Below are 14,157 nucleotides of genomic sequence, written 5' to 3' on the forward strand. Positions count from 1 at the left end.
ATTTTCTGTTTTCTTCTGCTGTCTCTATAGTGTATGTCTCAGTACGCTAAGGTTAATTATCTAGAATATCTCTTAAAATCTCCAGAGGCCATTGTAGACAATGGGCTGATTATGTATTGTGAAAGTTCATAGGTTTTTTTTATCTTTGGAAAGAATTGTTTCCTTTATCCAAACTGCAGTTTATACTCTGAGAAGTCCTGCTACTTATATACTCTAAGATGGGCTTCTCTGGTGGCTCAGACATAAAGAATCTGCCTGCAGTGCAGGAGAGACCCAGGGTCGATCCCTGGGTTGGGACTATCCCCTGGAGAAGGGAATGGCTACAGTACTCTTGCCTGGAGAATTCCATGGACAGAGGAGCCTAGTGGGCTGCAGTCCATGGGGTCACAAAGAGTTGGACACGACTGAGTGACTAACACTTTCACTTTCCTACTCTGAGATGAATAAAAGTTTATTATTGTCATGATAATGGTAACTGGTAAGCTATTAAACTCAAGAATAACACACATGAAAAATTAATAAGGTTTTTGACTATGGAGTTTTAAAGCATTTGTTGAAATAAGAAACAACTTTTCATATCTAGAATTTAAATGGAAAATTCCTGATTCAAGTTATATCTATAATGATTTTCATGATAGTATGATGGCAGAGAAAAATTGAAGATGACTACAACAGGAAACTGGCTAAGTATTGATTAAACCAAGATGACCACTCATGATGTAATGCCTCTGAGTAAAACTTATTAGAAACAGTATAATGGAGAAAAAAAAAGAAACAGTAAAATGGAAGACTGATGGAAAATAGACAAATGAGTTTATCATTAGAAGTATAACTGTCAAACGGACTAGATATTTGTTTTGTCTGGGTAGTTTTTCTCTTTTCTCATACAAGGATTTAATGCTGTAAATGTCCTTCTCAGCTCTGATTTAGCTGCATTCCCATGAATTTTGCTATATTTTATGCTCGCTTTCATTCAGTTCTATGTGTTTTTAAGTTTCCTTTGAGATTTCTTTTCTGACCTATGGATTGTTGAGAACCATGTTGTTTAATTTCCAAGTGTTTGTTAAGAGGGCAGATCTCATGTCAAGTGTTCTTAACACACATACACACACACATACACATAAGCACACACACACACACACACACACATATACACATACACACACACACAGCCAAAGGAACACAAGGAAACTTTGGGAGGTGTTGGATATGTCCTTTACCTTGACTGTGGTGATGGTGTCAGGGGTCTTTGCCTATGTGAAAATTATCAAACTGTGCACATTAAATTGGTATAATTCTTTGTATATGAATTATACTTTAATAAACCTATTAAAATTATTTCATTTGAGTCTAATCTCCATTCTGTAATGATTCTACTAATTAATTTCATTTTTATGTTGTTTTACATAGTCTTATTTGCTCATCAGCAACACTGGCATAGTAAAAAATGAGAAAATATTTAAAAGAGCACAACTATTTCTAGGTATTAAACTGAAAGATTAATATTAAAGATAAGAGCATTTGCTTCAGATTACTTATAGGAATAATAGATGTAAGTGATTAGATTTGTTGTTATGCCAAAAAGCAGGAAAAATTATTGTCCCAATAATATAGCTCTGCCAACTTTAACTTGTTCACCTTTCAAATTAGTTTAATTATTAAGACCATTATTGATTATAGAAACAACTTGACCAAATAATTTATTCAGTAAATATCAATTCAACAAATATTGAGAGATACCCTGCCACTCAATATGTTTTAATCTGCTGTAAGAAAAATACTCCTTTTTATGGACTGAATCTTACTATCTGCATTGTTTTTCTGAATCGCTTTCTAATTTGTTCCATTAATAGAGTAATGGCCCATTCAGCCTTGGTCAAGCCTACATAGACTATGAGATCTCAGTTTCTTTCCTGGTAGAAAACTGAAGTCAGGTGTCATAGCATTGGTGCCAAAGTGGCAGGTATGTGATCAGGAAGCCTCCCTGACAGCTGGAAGATCTGTGGGTTATAAACACAGTCAACCCTTCCCTCTTGAGATCAATGAATTAGGGAAGCTGGAGGGTGTATCATAACAATTACCCAGCCACACCAGCATTTATGCATTGTTATTTCATTACCATGCCCCTCAGCCTCTTAAACTTTACCTAAAACAATTATTACTTAATCTGAATTATTACTTATACAATTGACAAGATTAATTTTTCAGAGGCAGCATCCACCCTTGTATTATATTTATGAGAAAGTTCTAAGGGTGGCTTTAAAATACCACACATTTCTTAACATTGGGGAACCTTGTTCAATTGAAATACAGTCACCTTTAATGTATTTAAAAACAGTCTAGATTTTTACAGCTATTTGATACAGAAATTTTATAGTTACTATATAATAAATCATTATACAGTATTTATCCCTGGAGCGGGGCATGGCAACCCACTCCAATATTCTTGCCTGGAGAATCCCATGGACAGAGGATCCTGGCGGGCTATGGTTCATAGGGTTACAAAAAGCTGGACAAGACTGAAGTGACTTAGCACAGCACAGCACAGCATTCGTATTTCAAAAAGTCGAATTGATTGGAGGTGGAGGAAATACTTACCAGTCAAGATGCAGATGTTATAGGTTTAATAAATCTCTCAGACTATCTGAAGCTGGAGAATTCTGGAACCCTAATAAACTATTTCATTTTGTTCTCTTGTGACTCATAAACAAAGACTGGTATCTCTTTGGGCAGGTTTTAGAATACTATGCAATCAAAGCTTCACAAGGACAGCACACTGAACTTCATACTATGGCAGACCTGGCACCCAAGGGTGGCCCTTGATTGCCAGTGTCCAAACTGATTCTTTAGGTCCAGAGTTCTAAGGAAAAACTTGGTCCAATTAATTGCATCTATATTTCTCATTTCTTTCTTTCTCACTGCCCTTAAACTCAACCAGTCCTGCTGTTGGAGGTTGATTCCAACCACAATAGGGAACTCAAGATTTACTCCTTACTAAGTCTATCCACAAGAAGCTAAGGACTTGAGGTAAGCCTTTATTGAGCTTAGACCTTAGTGCATAATGAATGAATGGGCTAGAAACTGACAGACTGTGTTGTGGTGTAGACTGTGGACATTGATCTTCTATTTGCATTCATCTACATAGATTACTTTTCTTTCTATGCTCCTCTAAGATTCTTTAAGTAGGTCAGCCACTCTCCTATTGGGAGATAGTGCCAAGAAGTGGGAGGATTTCAGCTGTTCATAAACTTTTGATGAGCTAAAACCTAGAAAACTCAGAGACTTACAGGAACCAGCCAGATAATTACTGCTGCTCTGGTAGTGACTCTGGTGAACCCCAAACCACATTGCATCAATCTAAAAAGAGCGGCTCCTTCTAGGGTTTCCAACAGACTTTATAGATTAAGGGTGTTTTCAAGATGTGGGCTTCTCAGTACTAAAACTGGAAATTCCTGGGCAACTGGCATGAGTTGGCCACTCTAGCTTCTACTCAACATAGCCAACTGTTACTATATTCAAACTTCCTTCTTTCTAATTTTCCTTTCTTCATTATGTAAAATCTTCTAATGTTGGGAATTAATTCAAATCTGAACAATATCCTATGGATAAAAACCATGACTAAACTTGGTCCAGGAATCTCCCAGTTTGTAATCTCTGTTTAAGAGATGAGAGTGTGGACTGAGGGAGGGAGAGTTAAGTAGATGACCTTGGTTTGCTTTTAGTCTGTATCTTAAACCAGAGTCAAAAATTAATCATTGTGGCTCATGTATCCATAATATCTTACTAACTCTGGGGCTTCCCTGGTGGCTCAGACGGTAAAGAATCTACCTGCCAAGGCAGGAGAACTGAGTTTGATCCATGGGTCAGGAAGATCCCCTGGAGAAGGGAGTAGCTACATACTCCAGTATTCTTGCCTGGAGAATTTCATGGACAGAGGAGCCTGGCGGGCTACAGTCCGCCAGGGTTCAAGAGTCGGACATGACTAAGTGACTATAAATGTTCCACGTAAGCTTTAAGGCTAAAACCTAAACTAGTTATAAATTGTGTCATTTTAATAGTTTTTTTTTTTTTTAATCCTTGTATCTGTATATACCCTCTTTGGGAATCTACCAGAGGTATCTGTGAGAAAACAGAATTCAGAGACTCTGTTTATGCTCAAGACTATCATCACAACTACTATTCTAATTATCACAATGCTCTGCCTGTTCTTCTGTCCTTTCACCACTGACCCTGTCACTCTTCTTTTTGCCATTTTAAATTTGCTTATTTTATCAAAAACAAACACCTTTACATCCTCAGCGTTTTCTTTTTCACAGATCATCCCCTCCCCCCACTAGACATAAATAAATTAATAAATATAAAAATACATAGAGCAGTGCCTAGAATGTAATGTGTCAATAAACATTTTAATCACAATCACAATGATCATTGACTGAAACCTGACTCTGCTCAGAGGACACACTATTTTGCAGTTCTCTCAAAGGGAAGCTTCCTATTGTCTATAATGCCTCAGCTGTCCTCACAGGGACAAAATGATTGTATTTTCCCAGCTACCCACTGTTGTTGATAGATCATTATTTTTCTTTCTTCCTGTGAAAACTTGTGTTTTCAGATTCTTACCATTGACCCAAACGCTGTTTTCCTCATCTTTGTCGCTTAATCACAACCCTCTTGTCGCTGAGGACTGGTGATGCCTCTGCATTTTCCTCCACCCTGAATCCTGGTGGCTCAGAGGTTAAAGCATCTGCCTCCAATGTGGGAGACCTGGGTTCAATCCCTGGGTCAGGAAGATCCCCTGGAGAGGAAATGGCAATCCACTCCAGTATTCTTGCCTGGAGAATCCTATGGATGGAGGAGCCTAGTAGGTTACAGTCCACGGGGTGGCAAAGAGTCAGACACGACTGAGTGACTTCACCTTGACTCCTGTCAGAATCCCAACAGACTGCATGTCCATGTGAATGAGCCATCCATTCTAGCTTCCTGCTTTCTGCACCTTCAGTTTTACTGTGTGCCTCTTCAGTGTCATCAAGAGGTGCTCTGAAATCCTAAGTGTCAATATACCACTCTCAGACTACATCCTCCTTTAAAAACCTCTTTTACAAAAGGCACTTGAGCCTTTGCCTTTGCAGTACCACCCGCTTTCTCAGCATCGTCCTTCATAGAAGAAACAAAAACTACCATGTGGAAATAGCCTTACTTTCCCTCCACTGAACCTTGACAGTTAGGTATCTGTCTTTCTACTACCTGACTCAGAGGAAAAGGACCCTGGCACCATCTTGATCAAACTAAACTTGCCACTTGTGTTTTTAATCTAATCCACACTGTGTAGAACATTTCCAGATCACTTCTTTCCATCCTTTCATTCTGTGTTAGTTCTGGATCCTTACTGTTTGCCTGTCAATCTGTTTAAGACTCTTAAGTCTCTTGCATCTTAAAAAAACCCCCCAAAACCCAACAGAAATGCCTCTCTATATCCTCCAGCTATTACCCCACCTCTTCTCATTCCTTCACACCCTAAGTTTTCAAATGCTCTTGTCAAGCATCTTTACTTCCCACACCCTCTTAAGGATTTCACACCTGGGCATTTTCCAGTCACTCTAATGAATAACTTCTGTTTAGCTCACTTAGCACACTTGATCCTAGGAGAATCATTTTCTTTTCTAACACACTTGTTACTACGGAATATTTGACTAACCTTCATTCACTTTTCCTCCATTGCTTTATGTAGAGAATTTCATGTGTGTGCATGAGTTTTTGTCATTTTTCTGGCCATTTTTCAGCCTCCTTCACTGTATCCTCCATGACTTTTCTCAGTTTTATACTTACTCCTCATACCAACCAATATCCTTGTTATTCTCATTCATAACTACAGAACAGACCACCACCGACATGTGATAACTCTCAGATCTATACCTGTGTCTCTGACCTCTCTTCTGAATTCTTGATTCATAATATGCAGTTCTCTGCAGGGCTTCCCAGGTGGCACCAGTGGTAAAAAAAAAAAAAAAAATCCACCTGCTAATGCAGGAGATGCAAGAGACGTGGGTTCAATCTCTGGGTCGGGAAGATCCCCTGGAGGAAGAAATGGCAACCTACTCCAGTAGTTTTGCCTAGAGAATCCCCTGGACAGAGAAGCCTGGAAGGATGCAGTCCATGAAGTTACAAATAGCCATACGCAACTGAGCACACAGGTGGGAGTGTGGGAAATCTGTCCCTCAGTGTCCTAGAATCCTGCAAAACAACATATATAATCCTGCAAAACTGACCTGGTATTTCCCAGACTCTCATCATAGTCTTTATAATTGTCATCAGAATTGATTATTTTTTTTCCTAGCATTGACCTGAGAATCCTTTAGAATCTGCCTCTTCCAATTTCCCTACATTTAATTAGTACTATGTTACTGTGAACTAGGAGTCTTGCCTCCTATAGGAATGGTCTGCACTGGTGGCCCAGCCATACTCATACATTGGTTGGGAGCAGCCCATGGGAAGCACAACCTTGTCTTGAATAAAGTGGTGGACCTGGTGGGATAGACACTGGGACCATTGGTCCATTATACTCTACACACTGCTAGAGATCTGAGGAATACATTTTCATGGCTTCCACTTTCCAAATCTTGTCCGTTTAACCTCCTAATTATCTACATACTTCTTTCTGATCTATTCCTCTGAACATGACCTCATCATCTTTTGGGAGGGGGAGTTGGAACACTAACTCTTCTCTCTGCCACCACTCTTGCCTGTTTTTCTCTCTAGTTCATTCTCCAAGGTGCTGACAAAATGCTCCTTTGCACATACAAATTCAACTTGGTAACTCCCGGCAACCAGACTATAATATTGCAGTGGACACTCAGGGATAAAAGCCAAGCTTCTTACCATGGGAACAAGGATGTACCAAAATTCTACTGGTCTGGTCCAACTGCGTCTGTCAGTGTGACTTCTCCAGAAACTCAGTGCAATCCACTGACCAAATCTGTAGTTCCTCCGATGCATTTTCCTCAATTCCATGCCTTCTGCCTTTACACACACAGTTTCATCTGCCTAAAGTGTCAGCTCTTCACTCTCCTCCCTCTCCCTGCCTAATGGCCTTGTTGTTCACTGGCACATGGCTTAGTATATTCTTCTAAGCCAGTTCTTGTGTTGGCTGTGCAGCGGCTAGAGAGCTTTCAAAGTAAAACAAAACTGAGACATAAGTACCTAAGATTCTTATTTGGTTAGCCTGGCTTCTTTTTCTTAGCACAGCATTTTTGAGATTCATCCATGTTGTATATATTAGTAGGCTGCTTAAGTAATTACTGAATTGGTGATAACTGAAGAGACATGACTTTTTTGAATAATTAGTGAATATATATGCTGTTGAGTTACAGTAGTTGCTGGAGTTCTTTTGCCAATGATCTTACACTGAAAGCAATTTGAAAATTAAGTATTTAGATGAATTATTTGAAATAAAAGTTTGCAACTGTTTAGTGGCTAAAGCTGGTTGTTTGAATTCAACTAATTTTTGTTTAAAAACCCAGTTGTTTCTCTGAATTTTTATTTTTTTCAAAACATTTTGGAAATTTCCGTGAAAATCATGTACACAAGACAGCTAATGACTATTGATTCTATTTCCTTCACAAAGGGAAAAAGAATAAAAACCGTATATCCGCGAAAGTTGACTCTTAGGAGTGTCTGAATTCTTATTCTGAATAAGAAAGTTCTGAGGCAGTAGACTTGGCTTTGCCCCCCCGGGGGCCAGCTTTCAGCTAGATTTGGGCGCTGGAACCAAGAAAAAGATGGCAAACAAGGTGGCCGCCCCCCCACCCCCACCCCAGCAGAATGTAGGCAGCCTGCTTCACTGAAGCATGGGTTGCAAGGACCTAAGCAGAGGGTCAGGACCCACGTATGTTCGTGAGGAAAGGGAGAGCAGCATAAGCCGTGTCAGAATGGAGGAAAAAGGAGAGCCGCTGGGGCCATGGCTACAGGCTCTTCATAGACAACTGTGTTTTGACTGTGAGTGGGTTGTGAGTTGGGAATAGTTTCAAACTGGTCCAGCTATTCCTGCGGAAAAAAATTAAAAAATACACTGAAATGGTAGCAACAACCAAAAACAAAACTAAATGTCACTTTCTTGAGTTGAATGCAAGGACTACTCATATCTGAAACGTTTAGTAGACTATCAGAGAAGTGTTTGAACCACAAGGGGAAATAGTCTTAAAAGCAGCCACACAGAAGATGCAAGTTATCTGCAAAAGAAAGAAACTATCCTGCTTCGGTTTTCTCTTTGTAAAAATGAAGGGCAACAGGGACAGAGCAGCATCCACGTTATCATGAAGGGAGAGGCTGTACCCAGCACAGTTCTTGTTTATATATGGTACCAGGAGAGATTTTGAAATATGCAAAGATTCCAGAAACATTTCACTCACTTATACTAATGCAAATGAAATTACTTGAAGAGGTGTGTAGCCAACTGAAAGATGTCTAAAATGTAAAACTTTCTGAGAAAGTTATGCTATAAAAGATTGATGATAAGCATCAGTGTCAGTTAAAATAGAAGTAGGTCAACAAATCTATAGTAGACCACACAAGAAAAGAAAATTTGTATAGGCCACACCCTTTCTACAGTGCAAAATCCAAGCCATAACAAAAAAACTTTGCATAAAGAGCCTCCCCTGCAATGTGTCAAATGCCTTATAAAAATTACATCCTGTCATCCAATAATCCTTTCCCTGAGCTAGCCTAAGAAACCATCTGAGATACAGACGATATAGACACAAGGATGTTCCTCACATCATTACTTGTTATAGTGAGAATCTGAAATGAAATATTCAGCTGTCATTGAATGGGTACGCAATTACATGTGCATTTCAAATAAGTGGAAAAAAAATTATAAGGCCGAGTATGGTGCTATTTAGGCAGGCATTTGATCACAAAGGATATTGACAGTGGATATTTCCAGGCTTGTAAACTGCTGAGCCAGCTTACATTCTTCCCTGGGCAAGGCCATCCCTCTTTCATACCTAAACTCTCTACTCTGGAAAGGAGTATGCAACAATCCTTTCTGTTTTTCCTAATGGTTAATTTAAACCCTACTTGTAAAATTCTCCCCCAAATGAACTCAGATTTGTTCCAGTGTTCATTATTTTCCACCCAATTATATACATCCAATCCATCTAGAAGGAAATCCAAATAAATTGTTATGAGTTCTTTGATCCCAAAGTCTTCACAGAGAATTCCAGAAACAAGGGATGGAAGAGTGCTGGCACACAAATATTTATTTATGTCCAAAAAGTATTTATTGAAAATTATTTGAATATATCTGATGAAGAGAATGCACTGTCAGGAAAGTTTTGAGAAGTTCCAGAACTGGTATGGAAAACTAAATGATTGTTCAGCAAATGTTCACTCACTGCCTAGTGCTCCCACCTCTTTGGGAGGAATGTCTTCTCTGTACCATGGGTAATGGGTTTGTCTGTGTGACATGTTTTGGCTGATTGGATGTTGGTGAGATGACTGGCAGAGATTTGAAATGTGCTTGTGAGATTGGATGTAGCCTTTTGATTTGCCACAAAAAATAAAATGCTTGGGTAGCCAGCCCAGGAGAAATGAGAGATCCATAAAGCAGATCTGGATCTGTCCTACAATTTGGCACCCAGCACAGCGAACCCAGTCCAGACCAACAAAATTCTAACAACTTGAAGTTATGTGAGCAGAAAATGCATTCTTGTTGCTGTAGGTCACTGAGTTTTGGGACTCAGTGCTTTCTTATGCAGCATATAGCGGCTGTAGCAAACTGATAAACTTCTGTCTGTAAATTTGGAGACAAATCAGTGAATTATTATTTTTTTAATATGAATGTATTTATTTTAATTGGAGGCTAATTACTTTACAATATTGTATTGGTTTTGCCATACATCAACAAGAATGTGCCATGGGTATACACGTGTTCTCCAACCTGAACCCCCCTCCCACCTCCCTCCCCATATCATCCCTCTGGGTCATCCCAGTGCACCAGCCCCGAGCACGCTGTATCATGCATTGAACCTGGACTGGCGCAAATCAGTGAATTAAACAATATGTTGTGAAAAATGTTAGTACTCGTCAAAGATGAATGTAAAATATGAAAGACTGTAATGTTACTCAGGACAAAAAAATACAAAAGTAGTAGTTAAGTATATTCAGAAGCTAAGCTCATGAGAGAAGGAGAATAGAGGAAATTTTTAAAAAGAGAGATTATTCAGAATCTTAGAACCATCAGCAGCTGAGGGCTAAAACACTTGGACTAAAACCTTCTAAAAGTTGGAAGGAAGTGGAGTAATACACATGGTCTATATTTTGACCCAGTTATTTTATTTATTTGGGCCTCTGCTTTATCTTCTAGAAAAGCAGAGAATAGCACTGGGTAAGCTGTTTCAGCATTAAAGCTTGATAAGCCTTTGAGATCATTTTAAATCTCTTTAGTAAAATAAGCTTAGAAAAGTATGCATCAGAGATTTTAAGGAAATTAAATTTTCATTATTTTGGTAAACCTGACTTTTTATAGTTATTCCTTATTCAGATTATTAAATAGGACACTCATAATTCAATAAGAAATCAATTCAATAAGTAAATAAGTTTCCAGCTTAATGTAAAAACTGATTTGAACAGATTGCAGTTTTTGAGTTAGCGATGTGTAATGCAATTACATCCATTTTCTTTTAAATTACTTCTCTGCTAAATGTTATTTCAATATTTTAAGATACCTTTTACATATTTCTAATTTCCCATATTAAGGAAACAATTTTTCTTTCAACATTCTCTAAGTGAAAATACACTCTATAAGACATTTTCATTTTTAAAATCATAAAAGCAGCTGAAAAACAAATTTCTATCAGTTTTTATCCAAATGATCACTCAGTCAGTCACAAGTTTTTTAGTAATTTTGTGCTGGTACACAAGTAAGGGGGTTTCCCTTGTGGCTCAGCTGGCAAAGAATCTGCCTGCAATGTGGGAGATCTGGGTTTGATCCCTGGGTTGGGAAGATCCCCTGGAGAAGGGAAAGGCTACCTGCTCCAGTATTCTGGCCTGGAGAATTCCATGGACTGTATAGTCATGGGCTCAAAGAGAGTTGGACATGACTGAGCAACTTTCACTTTCACGCAAGTAAGGGTTTAGGGATAATGAAGATTCTAACAGATTTGGAAGGTCGCCTAGTTGATAAGACTGAAACTATCTAATCTATTGAAGAGTAGCATAAATATAAGCTTGAGAAATTTATGACATGACATAAATCATATAAATATGACAAAAGTGCCTTGCATTCTAATAGCCATTTGCTTTCAAATGCTCCTGATAAATGGATAGGGCTTTCTCCATATACAATTACCTTTTGTGAAGAATACGTATGAGAAGTGCAAAGCCTAAGTTAGATAGGTCTATTAACCACTAACTGGATTTTACAAAAGTAATGATGAACATCAAAGTTCATTACATTCTGCTGAGGTTAAAATTTAATTAACGATGATAAAAAATTTTAAGAATTTAAGTATTGCCCAAACCCCAAACTTGTTTGGGGGTTTAAGTGTATTTTTCTTAAACATTCTTGTTTGTTGTTTAATTGTATTTTTCATAGCAGAGAGTATCAGAACATTGAACTCATCCAGTGATGTTTATCCATAACTTCAATCATATTCATAGCCTCACACTATTTCTGTTTTGCTGACCTATGCATAAGAAATATGACTTTTAATTTTATTTCTATAAGCATAATTTTCATTTTTTAAAACCTCTGGTTAATCCCATTTACTCTTTATATTTAAAGAGGTTCATCAGTTACAAACTATTTGGTGGTTGTTGTATTTCATAATTTATTTATGTACTGTTCCAAGATGGAAAACCAGGAACAATTTTTAATCATAAATTAGGGGGGAAGTATTTAACACAGTTTCATGATTCAGAATCACTTGGTATTTTAAAGAGTAAAATGATGACTTCAATGTGGGCAATACTAATGAGATCTATGCATTTACATAATAGAAATTAAAATTTTTTAAAAATTTAGAAGGAAAAACAAAATTCATAGCTAGGCAAAGAACTCTATTTCACCAAAAATCTTTCAACAAGTAAGTTGTATATGGGTGAACAGCAGACAGTTGTTAGCAGTTACATAGGAAAACTAAATAAAAAACACATGAAATATGCTCTCTTCTCGAGTCTTAAGGAGCTAAAGTTGTAGCTCTAATGCCAGAGCACTGTGATCCATGGGAATTTAAAATGATATACCATGTGTTTTAGCAATGTTCACAACATTATTTTTAAAGAAAACTAACACTTTCTTTGTTTTATTCTTCACCGTCCAGGGGATATTTGAATTCATAGAAAATTATCTCAAAGTAAGCATGGGAGATGAAAAGCAGCAAGATAGTTGCTCTTCTCAAATGTATATTGATTGCTGAGTATTTGGGGAAGAGAGGGAGGAAGAATAAAAAATGTATATAAGCAACTACAATAAAGACTAGTAAAATATGCCATCAAATAAAAAATAATTCTATCCATGTTAAAAAGGGGGAAGGTGTGGGGAGGAGAAAGAGGATAGATAAATTCATTGATTAAATATTTACAGATAGTCTCCCACATACCAAATGTTGTACAAGGCTCTTAACCAACCATAAAGATAAAGAAATACAATTTCTGCTCCTCAGGGCTCAAAATCCAGAAAGAATGATAAGACAGGAAATGTGCCCACAGCTGTCTTTGAGTTCAAGAATAGCAAGGACTGTATTTTGTTTGTTGTGGCATCCTAAGCAGTGAGTGAATGCTCACTAGATGTTTAATTCACATTTCTAAAGAATCAGTTAGTCACCCGTACAAAGACAACTTAAAGCTAAGCATGACTTTTTTTTTTTTTCCTATTTAATCTTCACAACTCTGAGGAAGCAACTGTCAAATAATGAAAATGAGGGTTGGAGAAGCTAGCTATGCCCAAAGTTATACAGCTAGTATATGGTAGTGTGTATCCAGAAGGCTTTTAATCATTTATTTTCTTATTATCTTATTGAGTGATACAACTTGCAAAAAGATATAGCTAAATTGTTGTACAGGTTAAAGAAGGAATTATTCCTACTATGGAAATCAATAGAGGCATAAGAGTATAGATGGTTGCCCTGGACACCGTGGAATGGAGAGAATTCTGAGAGATGGTGGCAAAATCCAGAACCATATTTTCTGGTAACCATTCATTAACATCAAATAAAATTAAGAATTAAGTTCCTCAGTTGCACTAGCCACATGCCAAGGGTTCAATAACTATGTGTGGCTTCTGGCTACCATATTGGTCAACACAGACTTATAGAGCTTTTCTATTCTTATAGAAAGTTCTATTAAAGAGAGCTATTCTGGACAGAGGAAGTAAGTAAGTAAGTGTTAGTCACCCAGTCGTGCCCGACTCTGTGACCCCATCGACTGCAGCCCACCAGGCTCTTCTGTCCATGAGATTTTCCAGGCAAGGATACTGGAGTGGGTTGCCATTTCCTTCTCCAGGGGATCTTCCAGACCCAGGGATTGAACCCGGATCTCCTGCACTGCAGGCAGATTCTTTACTGACTGAGCTACAAAGGAAGCCATTCTGGACAGAAGGGACTATGAAAACAGAGAAAGCAGCAAGGAAACAAAGTTCAGGTCTGTTCAGAGATCAGGGTGTTGAACTTGCTGATAGCATAAAGTCCTTGTTACTATGTAGGACATGATAAGTAAGTGCCTGATTATTTTTGATGATGTTAAATGCTAACAAGTAGAATTTATATGAACATGGAATGCATTGAGAAACATGGAGGATTTCTCGTTAAGGAATTATGTTATTGGATGGCCTTCCCCAGTGGCACTAGTGGTAAAGAACATGCCTGCCAATGCAGGAGGCATAAGAGATGGTGGTTTGATCCTTCCCCTGGAGGAGGGCATGGCAACTCACTCCAGTATTCTTGCCTGGAGAATCCCATGGACAGAGGAGCCTGGAGGGCTCCAGTCCATGGGCTTGCAAAGACTAGGACACGACTGATGAGACAGCAAGCGTGCACAATCTGTTCTCTAAGTGGTTCACAGGACAAATGCAATAGTGAGAGCTGATGGTCAGAAAACTGGCCGTGAGGTTGTGGAGCTTGGGAAAGGAAAAGCTGAAAAGGCTGTGAGAAATTTAAGTTAGAA

The sequence above is a fragment of the Ovis aries genome, chromosome 1 (genome assembly GCF_016772045.2).
Source record: "Ovis aries strain OAR_USU_Benz2616 breed Rambouillet chromosome 1, ARS-UI_Ramb_v3.0, whole genome shotgun sequence".
Lineage (NCBI taxonomy): Eukaryota > Metazoa > Chordata > Mammalia > Artiodactyla > Bovidae > Ovis > Ovis aries.